The sequence below is a fragment of the Protopterus annectens genome, chromosome 17.part0 (genome assembly GCF_019279795.1).
Source record: "Protopterus annectens isolate FY-2018-M chromosome 17.part0, PAN1.0, whole genome shotgun sequence".
Taxonomy (NCBI): domain Eukaryota; kingdom Metazoa; phylum Chordata; order Ceratodontiformes; family Protopteridae; genus Protopterus; species Protopterus annectens.
In genome coordinates this window covers 213,098,666-213,116,573 of record NC_056751.1, presented here as the reverse complement: position 1 = coordinate 213,116,573, position 17,908 = coordinate 213,098,666, and positions in this window count along the sequence as shown.

Genomic DNA, 17,908 nt, shown 5'->3' with positions numbered 1-17,908 from the left:
GGGATATGATGATGGGAAGTATTGATTTTGCATGAGAGGATAGTAAAGTAAAAGTTCAGAGCAAGAGGCTGTAAAATAGCAGATATGGGGAAGCACTTCACACAGCACAGGCAGTCTTGTTTCATTTAGACAGGCTGCCATGGAGAAGATGGTAAAGGGTTGATATCTGTACTATCTAATACTGAACAGGCTGCCATGTTGTAGCCTGGATAGATTGACATAGATGTGCTTTCTGATTTTAGAATCATAAAATGGGGAAGTCAGGAATCACATGTGAATCTTCTTAGATAAGGAGCTAGGCTGATATCTCTTACCACCCATAACCAGGGAATCTCAGCAGTTGTAAGCACTGCAGCTGCAGGAATCCATGAGGAAAGACAGAGGGAAGAAGGACAGTAGGCGGAAGAAAGTGGAATAGATGAGCACTAAGCACAGAAAAAAGATCAGTAAAGGGAAAGCTAGGTGTCTGCTGTACTAAGTTAATGACCTATAGTTTGGATATGTTGCCTTCAGACATTCCCTGCAGCAGCTCTTACTTTCCAGCTTTTCAGCTAATACAGCAGTGAGGGTACAAGTTTCAGAAGGCAGCACAGCTCTCTAGAAGAAAGCATCTTATACCACTACATTCAATTTCAAGCTGATATCCTTTACATTTACTTATTTTGGGAGGTAGATAAGGCTCTCAGTACATTTTTTGAAAAAAGCAAATAGTAAATAAGTGGTAAATTAATATTCCTCATCAAATGTGGAGTAAATGATGCATATTATGCACAGAATCTAGGTTTTTCACAATAAAATGGCATTAACAATGAACTGGGTGGGGCCGGAGTGCTGCTGTTTGAAATATAATGGTCCTGTTGCCTTGCCCATAATAGGATTGGGGAACAATTTTATCATTCTGTATTCAGAATTTGTGAGAATGTTCACCTCTAATAATATCCTACAGTAATGTCATTAATGTCAGAATAAACCAGCAATGTAACAGAGCAATACATTTTATACTGTAGAAAATGCCAACTCAGTAATAAAGATGTTAGCATTTCACTCATCATGAATACAATAGCAGCAGACACTAGACTCGGTGCATTATGGGATACAGTGATACTTTAAATGGCTGTGCTATACAATTGTCTTAACAAGTCAATGGCTATATTACATATTCACAGTATATAAAGATTTGATCGGTTCATCCTCCCCAAAGGAAGAAGACTCCTCTTTCCAGAATTATGAAGCACAGATGTGTACACAATCAATGCATGCACACTCTGTACTGATCTTGTCACAGGGTTGGTGAGTAATAGCGAGTGTGTGTGTGAGGATTGTTTTGGAGACTATGGATGTAGGATTCAAGCGTTATGGAAGACCAGAACCTGTGTGTGTGTGTGTGTGTAAATGCCCCAGGTGGGATGTACTGGTGATTAGTCATGGTGGTGTGGTAGGGAATACCTCAGGCTTGAACCCTGTACCTTGTATGCAGGTGTTAAAGACCTGAATTCCCTACCCACCACCATTTGTAAAAAAATTGCAGATTTTTGCCTCATATTTGATCTGATCAATATCTGTATCGTATCTGTGGTTTTTAAATATTGCAATGCTTGAAATTTGATGGTGCAGTGGTAGCAACGTAGCGTTGATGTCTCACAGCTGTAGGTTCTTGGGTTTGGTTCTTGGCTGTGGTGCCTTCTTTGTGGGGGGGGGGTATGTATCTTCTCCCTGTGTTTGTGTGGGTTTGCTTTTGTGTCATCCCATGTTACAAAGACATGTATGCATTATTTTTTCCTGGGCCTCTGCTGAGAATTGTTTTTTTTTTTGTTCCAAGTCAGACTGTCCTGATTAACAAATTGACAGGCATTTACATTTCAGACTTCAGGTTTCTGAATGTTTACTTCCTTACATATTTGATGGTGCAGTGGCAGTATTGTTGCCTCACAGCTATAGATTTTCTGGTTTGATTCTTGGCTGGGGTGCCTTCTGTGTGGAGTCTGCATCTTATCCCTGTGTTTGTGACATAGTAAAACAATGTTTTATTCTAGCAATAAATATATACTAACACAACCTTTTTATAGCAATTTGTTTAAGTTTATGACTATTTGAAATTTGTCCTTATTTTTGGGACTGTAATACCCTGTTATTGGCTTTGTCCAGGTTTTTTGTCCTAAGGTTGACAGCTATGGCAAGAACTGAATTCACTGAATATGTTTGAGGGCTTTATTCCCTCATTACTGGGTTTGTCCAGGTGTTTTGTGCTAAGAGGTTGACAGCTATGGTGAGAACTGAATTCATTAAACGATAGCCATTTAAGTTTCAGTCTTCTTCTCTTTCACAAAGCAGGTGATTTGGCATAGTGGTATGTTGTTCTGACTATTTTGCACAGTGACCTTGGCAGTAAAATGTATGATGGTAACACAGCATTTTATTCTAGCAGCTTTCCAAGATTATACAAGCAATGTTTAATGTGTTCCTGTTTTTTGCCCTTTTGACCCACCCCAATAAATTTGGCTTTTTCCAGACTTTTTGTGCTGCAAAGTTGAGATGTAGTTGAGTATTGCGTAGATTTTACAAGGAGCTGAGAGCTGCAGGGAAAGAGAAGTTTAGTGCTGATTATGCTAAGTTGGCTCACATTGCTAGTAGCACAAAATGTTGTGTACTTGCTTTTAATGCAGAAGGTTGTTGGTTCTACTCCCATAAGGGGTGAATGCTGCTGTACTGAAAGATAAGACACTAACTATGAGCCTGTTAACAGTTTGCCATCCATTTCCTATTGCAAAATTACTAGCTTATTATTAATGTAATTTAGGCAATTTATTCCTCAGGGGCATCAGACGCTTTTTATTTTTCGGTGAAGTCATGAAATATAAAGGTGATTGCTAGCAGCAACCTCTTCATTAGTTAGATTTATTTAACGTGGAATTATTTAGATGACTTTTTTTACTACTTCAGAGATTGTGCATATTATTTACTGATAATGGTGGACTGTAAAAGTTTGACTAGACTTTTATGATGGAAATGTTCTGAATTGGGCAGTTTTGTTTCATTGTTTACTGGAAAAATGTTCAAAGCAATAGGACAGTGTATCAAAGAGCACATGTATGTTTAATATGCAAGGGGCCTATGATTTAAAAGCAGCCCAGAATTAATTTTTATCTGCCACGGGTAAAATGTATTTTTCTTTGAATGTGGGTTTTAATGTTGTTTCAATGAATGTGAGTTTCAAGGGCAGAGAAGTTTTAATGCCAAGTTTGTTTAGCAGATGTCTTAGTGTTTGTGCTGTAAAATGCAAAATAAAACTTTCAAATGAAGTTCAAATCATCATAGAAGTAAATCAGTATGCACATTAGTGTTTATGGTAAATGGAGTGAAATAGCAAAGTAATGGATCATTGGAATGGCTGCAGGGGGAGGCTCCATTCGACCATGGTTTTGTGAGGAGGAAGGGCGGCAAACTTAGACAGCCCCAGCTAAACTATACCTCCCAACTGTCCAGATTTTCAAATAATGAATAGATTTTTTGCTTCTTATTTTTGGTTTGTTCCTCAATTTGTGGTTTTCTGGCAAATGATTTAGGAATTAAGTCACTAAATAATGACACACTAGTTTCAGACTTTATAACCTTCAGAAAAATGCATCCTAAAATAAGACCTGTTCTATCAACTGTCCCAGTTTATACAAGAGCAATTTTTAGTACTGTTTATATGTTCCCTCAATATATTTGGCCTTGTCCAGATTTATTGCATTAACAGGTTGAGAGGTACATGCAAATAAATTGCTTTATAGAATTAAGCATAGCCAAACCTCAACTGTCCCTGATTTTGGCTCAAAATGTTGCTCTTCCCCTAATGATCCCTCCACAAAATAGCAATTTTGGAAGAAAACATAGAGGGTTTACTTTACTTTTATAAATAACTGTAATGATCAGAGTTATACATTACTTTTATTTCAGAAATGCATGTAGATTCTCTAATTTTGTCAGCTGCTCTAAGTTAACTGTGCTCATATTAAAATGGTGTCCCTCCTTTGACAGGTTCCCAGCTGTATTGTCTGGCAATTTTATATTTTTGCATCACATTCTTGGTCCGTTTTTCATAAAATTGCAGTTTTCTGGCAAATTAGTGGCAAATTGTTAAAGACTGAAGTTAGAAAATAATGCAGACATTTCAGTTTCAGATTTCATACCTTTCAGAAAATTCGTACTGATGCAAGACCTACTACTATTCTATTATCTTTCTAAGTTTATAAGAGCAATATTTAAAAAAAATGTTCTTATTTTTGGGCCTTTGCCTCAGTTTTATTTATGAGTTTGTTGCTGTAAGAGGTTGAGAGGTGTTTTGTGTGTGTGTGTGGTAGGTAGCATACCTCTCAACTGTCCACATTTTACAGAATGTCCAGATTTTTGCCCCATATTTTTTGTCTGTTCCTCATAAATTTTGTGATTTTCTAGAAAATCATTGAAGGCTGAAGTTGCTAAATAATGACAGACATTTGAGCTTCAGACTTCATGTCCTTTAGAAAAATTCATACTAGCACAAATCCTGTTATTCTAGCAACTTTCTAAGTTCACGAGAACATTATTTAATATCTGTCCCTGTTTATTTTAGGCTTTGTCCATATTTCTTGCACTAAGAGGTAGGTAGGGGTGTGTGTGTGAATGAAACATCCTAGTTAGTGGTATCAGGTTGTTAGTAATTTACTCAAGCTCAAAACCTGTACCTTAGTTACAGAAAACAAAAGCATAAAGTCTCTACCCCAACTACCATGCTGTATTTTTCAAAGAACTGACATTTCAGGTTAATTTTCAATTCAAGGAACCGAGTTTGAGTGAATTTATATTATATTACTGAAGAGGAATTACAGCGAATGTCTCTTCATTGACACTAAAAGAGCGAACCGTGAATTATGAGAATGGCCGTAGCTTGGCTGGGGAGGGGGGTAGCAGTTTGAGAGCTGTCAGTACAAATTTGAAAATCCTAGCTACACCCCTGAGACCAGTAATCCTCTTGGTGAGGTACTTTTGTGGTCTTTCCAGCTGTTGGAAGTGTCTTGTGAGGTACATCCCAAATGGGGCATTGTACTCTATGATGGGTCTAATGAGTGACAAGTAGAGGGGCACTACAACCTCTTTATTTCTAGATGCGAACCCTTTAGTAATTAGATGGGCCACATAGAAAGATTTCCTAACTACTTTGGCAATATGATTGTCAAAGGAGAGATTACTATCTACCTGGGTCCCCAGATCTCTTATTACCTCTTCTGTATTAAGGGGGCTGCCACCTATGTGATAATTCATGGGTGTTTTGTTTTTCCCAAATGGGATGACTATGCAATTTTTGGCATTTAGCTTGAGGCCATGACTTTGACACCAGGTGTCCGTCTCAGTAAGGCCCTTTTGGAGGATGTCTGTGTCAGCTGGAGAGTCAATTATGGCTCCCAGTTTGCAGTCATCAGTGAACTTGGTTAGTCATAGTTCTCCTGTGTTTGCCTGTATTTCTGAGAAGTATATGCCAAACAGTAGGGGTCCCAGGACCGAGCCTTGCGGGACACCACTTGCGACTGGTTTGGAGTCGGACCTGGAGCCCGCTATTCTTGCTGTGTGAGTTCTGTCTGTAAGCCAGTTGGCAACCATTCTCGTGACATAGGGGTTTATGTTCATGTTGGTGAGTTTTTCTGTAATACTCAAGTGAGGAATGGTGTCGAAAGCCTTGGCGAGGTCAAGGTAGGCTGTGTGAGCCACCTTTCCCTCATCTATGGCCTTGGTGACTGTCTCAAAAAAGTCAACCAGGTTTAGTAGGCATGATCTGCCCTTAACAAAGCCGAACTGGGTCGGGTCAAGTGTTTGGAGGTTCTCAATGTCTTTGTAATGAGTTCCATGATGATGCGCTCCATAACCTTGCAGACCAGGCTAGTCAGGCTTATGGGTCGATAGTTACCAGGGTCAGCTGTGGCCCCTCCTTTGTGGGGAGGAATAACTGTCGATGTGCACCATTCTATGGGCACGTAGCCTGTGGAGAGGCTGAGGTTGAACAGCATGTTTAGGGGGGGGTTAGTTCGTTCTGTAGTTCATGCAAGACCAGCCTGGGACACCATCTAGTCCCATTCGCGCTGTGTTTTTGGCTTTTGAAAGGGCTATTTTCACCTGTGCATCTGTGATTTTTGGGACACTACACTTTTCTGGTATTATTGTGGGCCCTTTTGGAGGTGAGAGGGGGGTGAAGTTTGCATTGAATCTATCTGCCAGGATGTTGGTAATATCAGTAGGTTCAGTGTATTTTGTGCTATTTTGCACTAGTTCGGTGCATATCTGCAAGTTGCCACTTAGATTCTTAACATAGCTAAAGAAGGCTTTGTGGTTATCTTTTGAATCCTTGGCTATTTTTCTTTCGAAGTTAGCCTTGGATGATTTCATGAGGAACCTCAGTTTCTTACTGATACTGATCAGGGTTGTCTTTCTTTCTTGGGATTTGCTTTTTTTCTGAACTAGTTTCCTCCTTCTATTGTATAGCCTGTTTATTGCAGGGGTCCACCAAACTGGTCTCCCTCTCTTAGAGGAGTAAGTCTTGGTTTCGCTAGGGATGGCATGATCCATGCATCCTTGTAGGTGCTCATAGAGTGCATTTGTAAATGTTTCTGCATCTTGGGCAGCATTATCCTTTAGCGTGGGGGCTGTGAAACTTACCACCTCTGTCTTAAGTAAGGTGAAGTTTGCTTTAGAAAAGGTTTTTACTGTGGTTTCCTTAGTTGGGGGTGGTGGTGGGGTGTGGACATCCAGAGTGATTAGTTTATGGTCTGATCTAACCAGTGACGGGTTGACCTCCAGTGTGGAACACCTGTCACCCATGTTGGTAATGACCAGGTCCAATATGTTTTCACCTCTGGTAAGGGAGTTTACCAGCTAATCCAGGGCATTTGAGTTGATGAATTCCAGGAAGCTCTGGACCTGGGAATTTGTACTCAAATAGTTTTCCCAGTGAATGGTAGGGTAATTGAAATCACCCAATATCAGGGTGTTTGGTAGGACCTTCATATTTTCCAGTGTCTCCAGAAAGGTGGAGTGGTGGTCCTGGATCATGGTTGGTGATCTGTAGCAGGCCACAATTTGCATTGCAGATTTGCCCGATGTTAGTTGCACATGGATGATCTCAGAGGTATCATGCTGTGCCACTAACCTAGAAGTGTATGTATCCTTGATGAATATGGCTACACACCCTACTTTTGTGTTTCGGTCCGTGTTCTGCTACTGAAACGTGTGGTATGAGTTGTAGCCCAGTAGTGCTGGGGTGCTCTCTGTATCCTTGAACCAGGTTTCAGTTACTGCACAGATTTTGATGTTCTCCATACTGAGGAGTGCTTCAAGCGCATGCATTTTGAGATTTAAACTCCTGGTGTTGCGTAGACTACCCTCGGTTTTTTGTTAATTGTGCTATTTACGGAGGTGGGTTTGACTTTTGAGCCTTGCCTAAAAAAAGGCACTATGGGGGCAGCAAGAGCCTTGGCCAGTATTCGAAAGCCTAGGTGTGACAGGTGCAAGCCGTCTCTTGTGAAGCAACGCAGCTTGTCGAGCATGTCATCCCAGGCTGACAGACACTGGATCCCCTTTGAATGACACCAGAAGCTTAGCCAATTGTTGAAATTGATTATTTTTTCTTTATCCTGAGGTATCATTCTTGGTGAAGGCAGGATGCTACTCAGGGTCATACCAGCCTGGGTTACATGATCAGAGAGCTCTTCCATGTCTCTTTTCATGTATTCCAGGGAGGTATGTCTCAGGTTATTCACACCAACATGAACAATGATAGAGTCATATTTGTACTTTTTCTGGAGTGACCTGATTGCTTGTGTTATGTGGTGGATTCTGGCTCCCGACAGGCAACTAACAGTAACCTTCTGCTTGTTCAGCCTAGTGAGTGGAACATCAGTGTACCTAACTATAGAGTCACCTATTACTCATGTGTTAGGTATGTTATTTCGCCTTAAGGACTGTGATTGTGCGGCACACTGATTTTGTGTTTTATGTGTTGTCTGGTTTGTGACGGGAAGTGCAGGTTTTTTGGGTGTCTGCTTTAGAGGTCTCTGATGCTTTTGCAGGTTTTTATTTAGATCCTCCAAGTATGATTTTGTGTATTTATGTGTATTTTTTGCCAGTGCTGTTTTAGTAGGTCTGTGTGTGGTTGGAGTTGTGGTGCAAGATGTTAACCTTCTCCTCTTGACTGTCTGTTCCAGTCTTGGGTGGAGACAGCTTAGCTTCCAGTTTGGCTGTATAATTGCATCTCTTGCATATGTTAGTGTTTTGGGGTAGGAGGAGAGGGTTGTCTGTGTACATGAGGCAGTTGTAACATTGCCTCAGGATACCCAGATTCACCAGCTGGACTGAAGTTGCCCTTTGGTCATGCCTGAATAGTAGGGAGAGCTGCTTAGTCGCTTGGTTGGTGAGGGGTGAATAAAGAGTCTTGCCCTGCTGGGCAATCATTGTCAGGATATATTAGTGCTTGCTATTAGGTCTGAGCACGTGCTGGGCTTTAAGATGCTTTTTGAGTGCTTAGGTTGAGAATTAGACTAGTTTCAAGAGAAAAACTGAAGAAGAGACTTAGTGGAACTGGGAATAATTTAACCGTAGCTAACCGGCACTGCCCGGTGCGCCAAACCGTGCAAACATGGTTTTTATAGTAGGGAAATGAAAGAGATAGAAATTAGCCCAAAATGACCAATAAACTACTAACATCTGGGCTGGAAACACTCCTCCAGGGACAGATAGGTTGCTCAAAGCTCCCCTCTCTCACAGGTGGACACTAAGTTTTTCTGCCTATGCTGATAGCTTTAGTTTATTTACAATAGTGTACAATGCATCCTGATCTGTTCTAATAGTGTGCATTGCTTTTATCAAATCTATCTTGCTAAGTATTTTTGTTTATCTGTTTCCTCTTCTGTGCTCTTCTAATAGTGGCACTTCTTGTCTTAAGTGCTTTATAGTTTTCTATATTTGATACTTCCATAATGGCTTTTGATTTTTCCCTTCCTTTTCATTCCTTATCTTTATTGCCCTGATTTTTGTGGTAAGATTTTATCTGTTATTAATTTAGTTACACAGTAATATATCTTATTTACTTCTGTTATATCACTAAAACTTCTGTTAATAGTCTTGATTATTAACTGCGGTGGTGGGCAGTAGCATTGTCGCCTTACAGTAAGACGTTGTCCTGTTTGATTCTCAGCTAAAGCGTCTTCTGTGTGGAGACATGCGTGAATGGGCATACCTTTGTTGAAGGTTGTGCATCAGGGCTGGCAACTCGGTACGTAAAAATCTACTGCCAATCATTAGCGGACCGGAGTACCGCTGTGGTGACCCCTAACCGGGAAAAGCCAAAAGATACAACAACAAGTCTTGATTATTATGTTCATTAGTTTTATCAGAATTCTCACATTTTGGGTCTTATTGACTTTCTGTAATCTATTTCATTGGTCTTGATATGTCGATGCATATCTATTAAATGGGTCTATATTAGATGAACGAAAGTTCATCTTAGTGAACGCTCACATGAGCAGATAGTGCAGAACTCAAAACCTTAATTGTGAGATTACGGTACAGTGAAGATGGGAATATTTGCCGTTTCCTCACTGTAGTGCGATCTCGGAGTTGGATTATATATTTAGGGGGGGTGGGGGGCACAGCCCCCTCAATTGCAGTTTCGAGTACCTGGATATTCGTTCATGTGAGCGTTCGCTAAAATGAACTTTCATTCATCTAATATAGACCCTATTAAATAAAGCAACTCTTCTCTTACACCTTTTTCTTCTAAACTAAGAGCACATTCTTAATTCTTAATTTCCTACGTTCATTCTACAGGAAGTTCCAGAACACTTTCTGTGACATATTTTCTTCAGCTGCATCCTGCATCCTTTGTTGCTCTTTTATATGGGAACTCAATGGCCTATCATGCCACAACATTGAGTGTGTCAGAGTTGCCATGGTTTCCTGTTCCTTTCCTTGGTACTAGCTTTCTGCTGAAGGCTCCAGAATATTTTCATATGGCAAGTAATCAGATGGTTCCCATTCCACCTGTTTCTCCTTAATTTTTTGACTCATTGTTCCATCATGCTGTGACATTACCAGAGTTGGATTGTCTATGCTAAATCCTTCATTTCATTGGTAATCCATAAATTCAGTTTCTCCGTCTTTAACTTCTCCATTACTAATCCTCTTTTCTACTTTCCCCCTTTGTTTTCTTATATATATATATATATATATATATATTTTGTATTGTAAAATTTTCCATATCCAGATGCCTTTGCTTGCATTTCTCTTCAAATATCTTTGGAGTTTTTTTTTTTTTTTGTATTGATTAGTTTTGTTCTCCTTTGCATGAATATTTTACCATACTAAATCTCATTTTCTTTCCTTGTCAGTATTTTACCTTCAGATATCTCCTGCTCCAACTATTTTTCCTTACTTTGGGGACTCTTTGTGCTGTCACGCTGTAACATATTCAGTGTTAGACTTTCTACACTAAATCCTTCACTTCGCAGATATCCCATAACTTTAGCTTCTGTTTGTTTAACTTCTTCTTTACTTATTTTCTGTTTTACATTCCCACCTTGTGATCTTATTTTTTGTAGTGTGAAATTGTCCATATCTGGTGCCTTTGCCTGCATTTGTCTTCAAATATCTTTGGAGCTGCTTTTTTATTGATTAGTTTGACTTTCGCCTTCAAATAAATATTGTACCATATCAGATCTCTCTTTCTTTCCCATGCCAATTATACCTTTCAAAAATTTCTAGGTTTTGTTATTCATATTTTCACACTTCCTCAATTGCTTCTTTCTCCAGATGGCTAAACATTTCTTGTTCTATACAATGTTTTTCATGAATATGTTGTATTAATGAAAACAACTTTGTATTTGAAGATTTTAACAGTTTTTCATGTCCAAGTATTTTTCTTTCCTCTAATTTCTCTCTTATCTTTTTGAACATCTTCTATCTAGAAATTCAGGGTTTCCTGCATAGCAGTAAGAATACATCATTTCTTTTTTATCCTCAATAGTCCACTCTGTCAACTTTGTGGTTCTTTTCTGACCTGTCACTTTTTGTGTTTTTTGGTGACTACTACTTCTATCTACAACAGGGGTCCATCCTTCCCCTGAGCCTGACCTACCTCATTGTAGGAATCTTTCCACTGAGGATTCTACACTGTCATTATTTCCAGTTCTGGCACCAGTGTGTGTACCAGGATTGGGCATGTTTTTATCCTGGGAGTTGGGTACCCAGCTGTCTTTATGTTTTAACTTATTTGGGTCCATGATATATACTATGTAAAATACAGACTATATATAAGTGTTATCTTAGTGAGATTTTGTAAAAATATGGTCTACCTTGTGAAGGTACTTACCAAGACTTGAGGATGAGTTCAGTTCCAGCAATACTACTCTCCTAGGCTTGCTGATTTTATCATCTCTCCTGTTCGACCCTTGCTTGTTGCAGAGTATTATGTGGGAGATGTTAGTGAACATGTATGAATACCTCCCTATCCTGCTTCATGGGTAGAACTGTTTGACATCTCTGCAGGCCAGTTCATGTGGACATTAATCCTGCAGATATTTTTAATCTTTTCATCAATTTGCATAACAAACATGGTCAGTAGCAGATGTAGGCAATGGCGCAAGGCTCTTATCCCATTGGGGAAACATGCTGGATACATCTCTAAATCAGTGATAACAGTCCATATGGCTGCTAAAAAAAAGGGGAAGTCAAAGTGGAAAGCCTTTGTCTAGGAACCTGGCAATAATGGGAATTTATACAGATGATTGCTTGCTGAAAAGGCATGCAAGTCCTTGCACATATACGTAATATATGTTTTATGTAATATTGCTCTAGATCTGCCTGAAATGTCTCCCAGACTAGCCAGATGGATAACACTTACCCTTTTTATTGTACAGAATCTATGTCCTGTTATTAGGATCTCTCACAACCGACTTACACAGGTTGTTTCATACATGCTTTCTACAAAGAAAACATAAAAGCAGTTGCTAGAAAATGCCAGTGCAAGAAGAATGATCCCATGCATTTATAATAAAAAATGCATTGTTGCTATGTTTCTTGGATCACACCATAAATAGCACTGGAGGCATTGATTCTACCTAGAGGGTTGTCCATATGAGACATACTGTGGTTTCCCTGGAACGGCGAATTGTGATATGAGGGAGTGCTGTCACCTTTATTGTCTCAGTCTGTTGGTATGAGTTATACATCCTACAACTTGCACAGCTTTGGGTTACTGGTGTTGGCTTGATATAATTTACAACACTGTTCTTCATTTGTATGTCTGCATAATACTACTGTTGCTGGCAATACACCTGTGCTTCATGGCACATGAAAAAGGAAGGGGCTAGATCAGTGGTCATATTATATACATCCTACATAATACAGTTGTTGATTTATGATGTGTGGCATGCATTTTTTTAACTGGCTGGATTTGCAGCACTTCATAAACTCTCCCTGCAAATATATAAAACAAATAAAACAGACTGCTAAATATAAAGAATGAGTACAAGTCAGATGACTGAGTTTATGCATTCAGCACAGGTATGCATATGTTAATATAGAATACAGAAATACTCATTTGCCGAATATCCATTCATACTTTTCCACTTGCTTCGAGATGCTGTTGTTATTAGCTGCCATTTTCATGCAAGAGTAAGAAATACAAGTACCGTATTTCATGAAATACTTGTCATAGTAGATAAGATATATAATGTCAAACTGACCATTTGTCTGGAACATGCTTTAATGCATATTCGCATTCAGACACATCTGGATCATCAAAAGTATTCCATTACAGAATAAAAGAACATTCTGCTAGCATGCCATGTGTAAATCCGCTTATATTACGATCAGAAAATTTGAAAATGCAGTCTTAGAGAGAAACAGATTAAGGGGTGACCTACCAGTGGAAAAATACTTTCTACATCAGACAGTAAGAATGCAACATTGCCCAATATAACAATGACTCTTGCCATGCTGCTGAAAGCCATAAAACAGCTGTCAGGAACAACATCAGAGTGAGAACCCCTGTTTATAACATGCTTGGGAAATCATGTAATCAAAAGTGACAGTGATCCCCAGCTTTGTTAGGCTTGTTTAATGAACTAGGGATTTGGAAGGCCCCAACCTGACATGTACACACACACACACACACACACACACACACACACACACACACACACACACACACACACACAGATATAGTTCAAAACAAAATGGGTCATCAGCAGAATGCTAAAATTTGATATGAGTAAAATGGCAGGCAGGACTTAATAATGTTTTCTGCAACAGTTCATATATAATGATAACTTTTCGTTTGGAGACAAATATTTAATAAGTTATGAAGAAGTATTCATGGATCAGATATTACTTCCCTTCCATGGCTGTTGTGGAGCATTAAGCCAAAGGTTGGGTGACTGCCTGACAATCAATGGGCATGCTATATTATGCATACCCTCAAGCACTTTATTATACTTATAAAATGAACATCTGTATTCATTTTTTTTCAGTTTGAGGTTTACAGTTAGTCATATTTGTATAATAACTGCATGCCTTGTAATTTATTTTGATGCAAATAATTCCTCTTCCCATTTTAACTAACTGATTGCTGAGCAGGGTTATAAGACTGTGTAATCTTTGGTGTAGAATTTTTAATATACTCATTTAAAAGACCTTTTTCTCAAAGTATTGTGCACTGTTGTGCAGTTCCATTTACACTAATCAGCAGCTCAGCAGCAGTTCTTCAAATACTATTAACTTAAGACAGCAACCATTTTGGAATTAGCTTAAAATCATCAAATAATTGTTTTCAATACTAAATTATGTCCAGTTGTGTGAAAAGTCACAGTAACACTAAGTAAATCTCTGATCATAATGAGCTTGCTATATATATATTATACAGCAATATCAAAAATTCACATAGAGAGCAAATCACAAGAGATGAATTATTATATCCTTAAGAACAAATAGCTGGATTATGATCAAAGGTAACAAATCATAATGCTTTGTAGTACATAGAACTGCATCTGTTTTCATGTACTACATAATATATAGTAAATAGTATGGGAGCACTATTTTTTATTTTTGGACACTTTAACACACTTATCGCTGTCACATACAAAGCAGTTACTGCAGATGATTGGCAGGGGGATGGAAACTGCTATGATGCTCTTCATCATTTGGTAGACTGAAATAAATGTTTAGTATTTTTTAAAGCTGTTTGTGTTTCTTGCTTATCTTCTCTGGTGGCCACTGATTGCTGATAATGTTTGAGTTTGAGACTAGAGCTTAACAGCAGTGCCAAGTGCTTAACACACTATTAAGCACATTTCTGATGTCTTTTCTATACATTTTGTGGCATTACTGATGTGCAGTATGTAGTATAGTAGATTTTTGAATAATAAGGTAATCACTACAAGAAACCTCTGATTTCTATTCTGATATTTGCAGCAGTTGGGCACCACTGGTGTTATGTGGTTGTAGTTCTGCACCTTGGCTGCTCTAATGTAGCCCAGCTATAAAACACAAGTTTACTATGCACATTGTTTCTTTTAACTGAATATGTTTTTCTCATTACCTGCCAACCATCAATCTTCCTCCTGCTGGATGCCCATTTGTTCCTTGATGATGGGAAATGCCGAGATGGCTAGCTTGAGGCCTGTATGGTGGAGGCATCATACAAGCAGACATGGAGGGTTTTGTGTGTCTTTCCCAGAACTGTGGTTACCACTCCTTCCCTGATGGTGATAATGAACATTTGATTCACAGCAAAGACTTCCTATTTCTTTTGGCTGTGCATGTATGTTCCTCCATATGTGTCAACAAAGATTACCAACACCAGTTTAGGCTGTCACACCCATGTTCTCACTACACTGGTTCCCTGCAGCCTGATGTACATTTGCCTCCAGCAGATGCTTCGTCAGTAGTACAGTGGTGAAAGGTCATTTGGATTACCATCCCTGCCCCACAGGATGGGCACCATCATCCTCCCCTGCTTGCTTCATCTACCACCCCAGTCACTAAAGAAGCTCAGGTCCCTTTGGCCAAAGTCAGGTCTTTATCCCTCTACGTATTCTGCACAGGCTATATTTCAAATTGTTTTGTTCTATTATGGTGACTAAGAGAAAACAAGTATTGTAATAAGAAATGTTCCTATACTACTTAACTTTACTGAGACATTATCACTTTATGTATCTATCTTCAGATCTGAAAAAAGAACATTTTTTGAGTATATTTATAATTATTTACATTATTTATTTCATTAATTGATTTGCTTGCCTTTTTATATGGATTTTTTATATGAGAACATAATTTATACGAGAAAAGTAAAACAAGCTTCTTTAGTTGTCAGTGTAAAATATTTTCTCATATTTCAAATCTTGAGACAATTGCTTTTCAGCCTGTATAACTAAGTAATGGCAGGTACAGGAGCGTAGATGAGGAGACTGAAGAGTCAGTTGTATGGTGATTCAAAAACATCTACACTATTTTCCAGGTAACTGAACAAATGTGCCCCAAAACTGTCAAAATTAATTAAGAAGCAACGATTAAAACAAAAATTCAGCAGTGCAGTGTTAAATGGAAAATCAAGACTTAAGCAGACTGATTTTACTTGCAAAGAAATAAATTCACCTATACAGAGATAATCACATGACTAAAATAAGCTTATCACATACTACAGAACAGTGTTTAAAAATGATTAAATCTCTAATAACATACTAATCTGAAGAGGTCTTGATAAAATAAAGAAAACACTTCCTGATTTATGAAACATATTTTATATTTTCATTCTTAGTTCAGCTCTTCATTTAATGTTGTGGTGTTGACATTTTGTTTTATGTGTTTCTAAAGAAGACTTGTTCTCCCAGTTATTGCACTCCAACAGTTATGATTTGAATGTTTGTAGGAAACGTATGTGAGCTTAATGCATTATCTTTAATGAGAACTACCTCACAAATATAGGCCAGGATCCAGAAAACTTTGCTGCATCATAGAAAGTGAATTAATGCGATGATTAGCCGTGTGTTGTGTGTGCGCTTCAGACATACAGACTCTGTGACACTTGCAGGCCGAGCAGCATGATTAGGCACAGTACATGCCAAAGGTCACAAAATGATATGGTAATGATCAACAATATTAAAATAAGCCCTTCTTGTATGCTAATGAGGAAAAACATGATGGTGTTGTGATTCATAAATGTATACATGCCATGCAATGGCACTGCACCTGCAGGATATTGGAACGCAACCAAATGCTTATGTTCAGATTATGAGAATCAGTATATAATGATAGGGGTCACTGTAGCTTTACTAAATGTGCATCACCAAGGGATCTCTCATTCTTACTGGTGTACATGCTATTGTGTGATGACCCTGAGAATGCCTGATAATCCAACTAAGTTTAACATTTCATGGATTCATGACGTTATCATTGTGGACTAATACCATGTAGATAGGGTCGCCATATATTAAACTGTGGACATGTGATGATCTCATCTACAGCCCCATATGAGTCAAACCAAAAAGATACTCCACTAAAGGCTGCCTTCCCACAAAAATTCCAAAGGAAAGAAGAAAAAAGCAGGTACTGGCAACCATGCTGAACAGCTTCAAAACTTTTATTTAAAGCACAATTAAAAACACAGGGATTGAATGCTTTTGGGACCAAGCCCTTCTTCAGATACATATCTGAAGAAGGGCTTGGTCCTGAAAGCGCTCATTGTTGTGTTTTTAATTGTGTTTTAAATAAAAGTTTTGAAGCTGTTCAGCATGGTGGCCAGCCCCATAGGAGTCAAGGTGTACATATACTAGTGGATGTTAAGGTGTGCCTTTATGTATGTTAGCTACAAGGACTTTTCTATGGCACCAGGGACACAGTAGGGGTATCTGAGGCATCTGCTTCTAGAAAACTCTTATCAGGTTTTTGATGCCATGCTGGTGGTTCCTACATACACCGCAGGAGAGAGCCAACACCATGTAGAATTTTATGATACAACCCACTTTTCTGAGGTGCTGGAGACCATAGAATGTACACCCACTGAAATAAAGGCTGCACATGTTGAACTGTGAAGGAGGTGCATGAACTGCAAAGGATATCACTCCATCAACTGCCATGTAATCTGTAATATGGAAAGTATCTTCTACAATATATGTGAAGGCTATCAAGCTAGTTGTCACAACTTTGACATATGGCACACCTATGACCTGTATCAATGATCTGTGTAGGGTTAGTTCCTTCAGGGGGCAATCTTGTTGGTGATGCCAGATATGCTCTGGGACCCTGGTTCATGACACTTATAAGAAATTCGCAACATCAAGGAGACCATGGATGCAACAGTGGCCACTCACAAACCATGAATGTTATTGAGGATGTATTTGGGCTACTGAAGGCATACTTTCACTGTTTGGATTAATCCAGTGGTGTCCTGCAGTATGACCCAGGCACATATGCAAAATTACTGTCAGTGTGTGTAATCTTACACAGTAGTATAGTCAGGAAGCTGTTATAGCAAGGTGGGCACTTGCAGTGGCAGTAGTTCTCAGGATACCAGACAGAGGATGTCAGATGTGGAGTCTTTGGAACAGCCAGGAGTAGGGGATGACCATGCCAGACAGAAGTGGGCACAATATGCCATGGTAATGGCAGAGGAAGTAGTAGCTTACACAAAACTTCAAAACATAATATGAAGAGTAAAGCAGATACACTATAAAATTATGCCTGCCAAACCAACACCAGGCTGTGCTTACCAATGCACAGGCTGGCCATGCTGTGCATCACACAAACGTAACCCAGGTAACAATGTACAAACACACACCAGGCTGTGCTTAGCAATACACAGGCTGGCCATGCTGTGCATCACACATAAGTAACCTAGGTAACAATG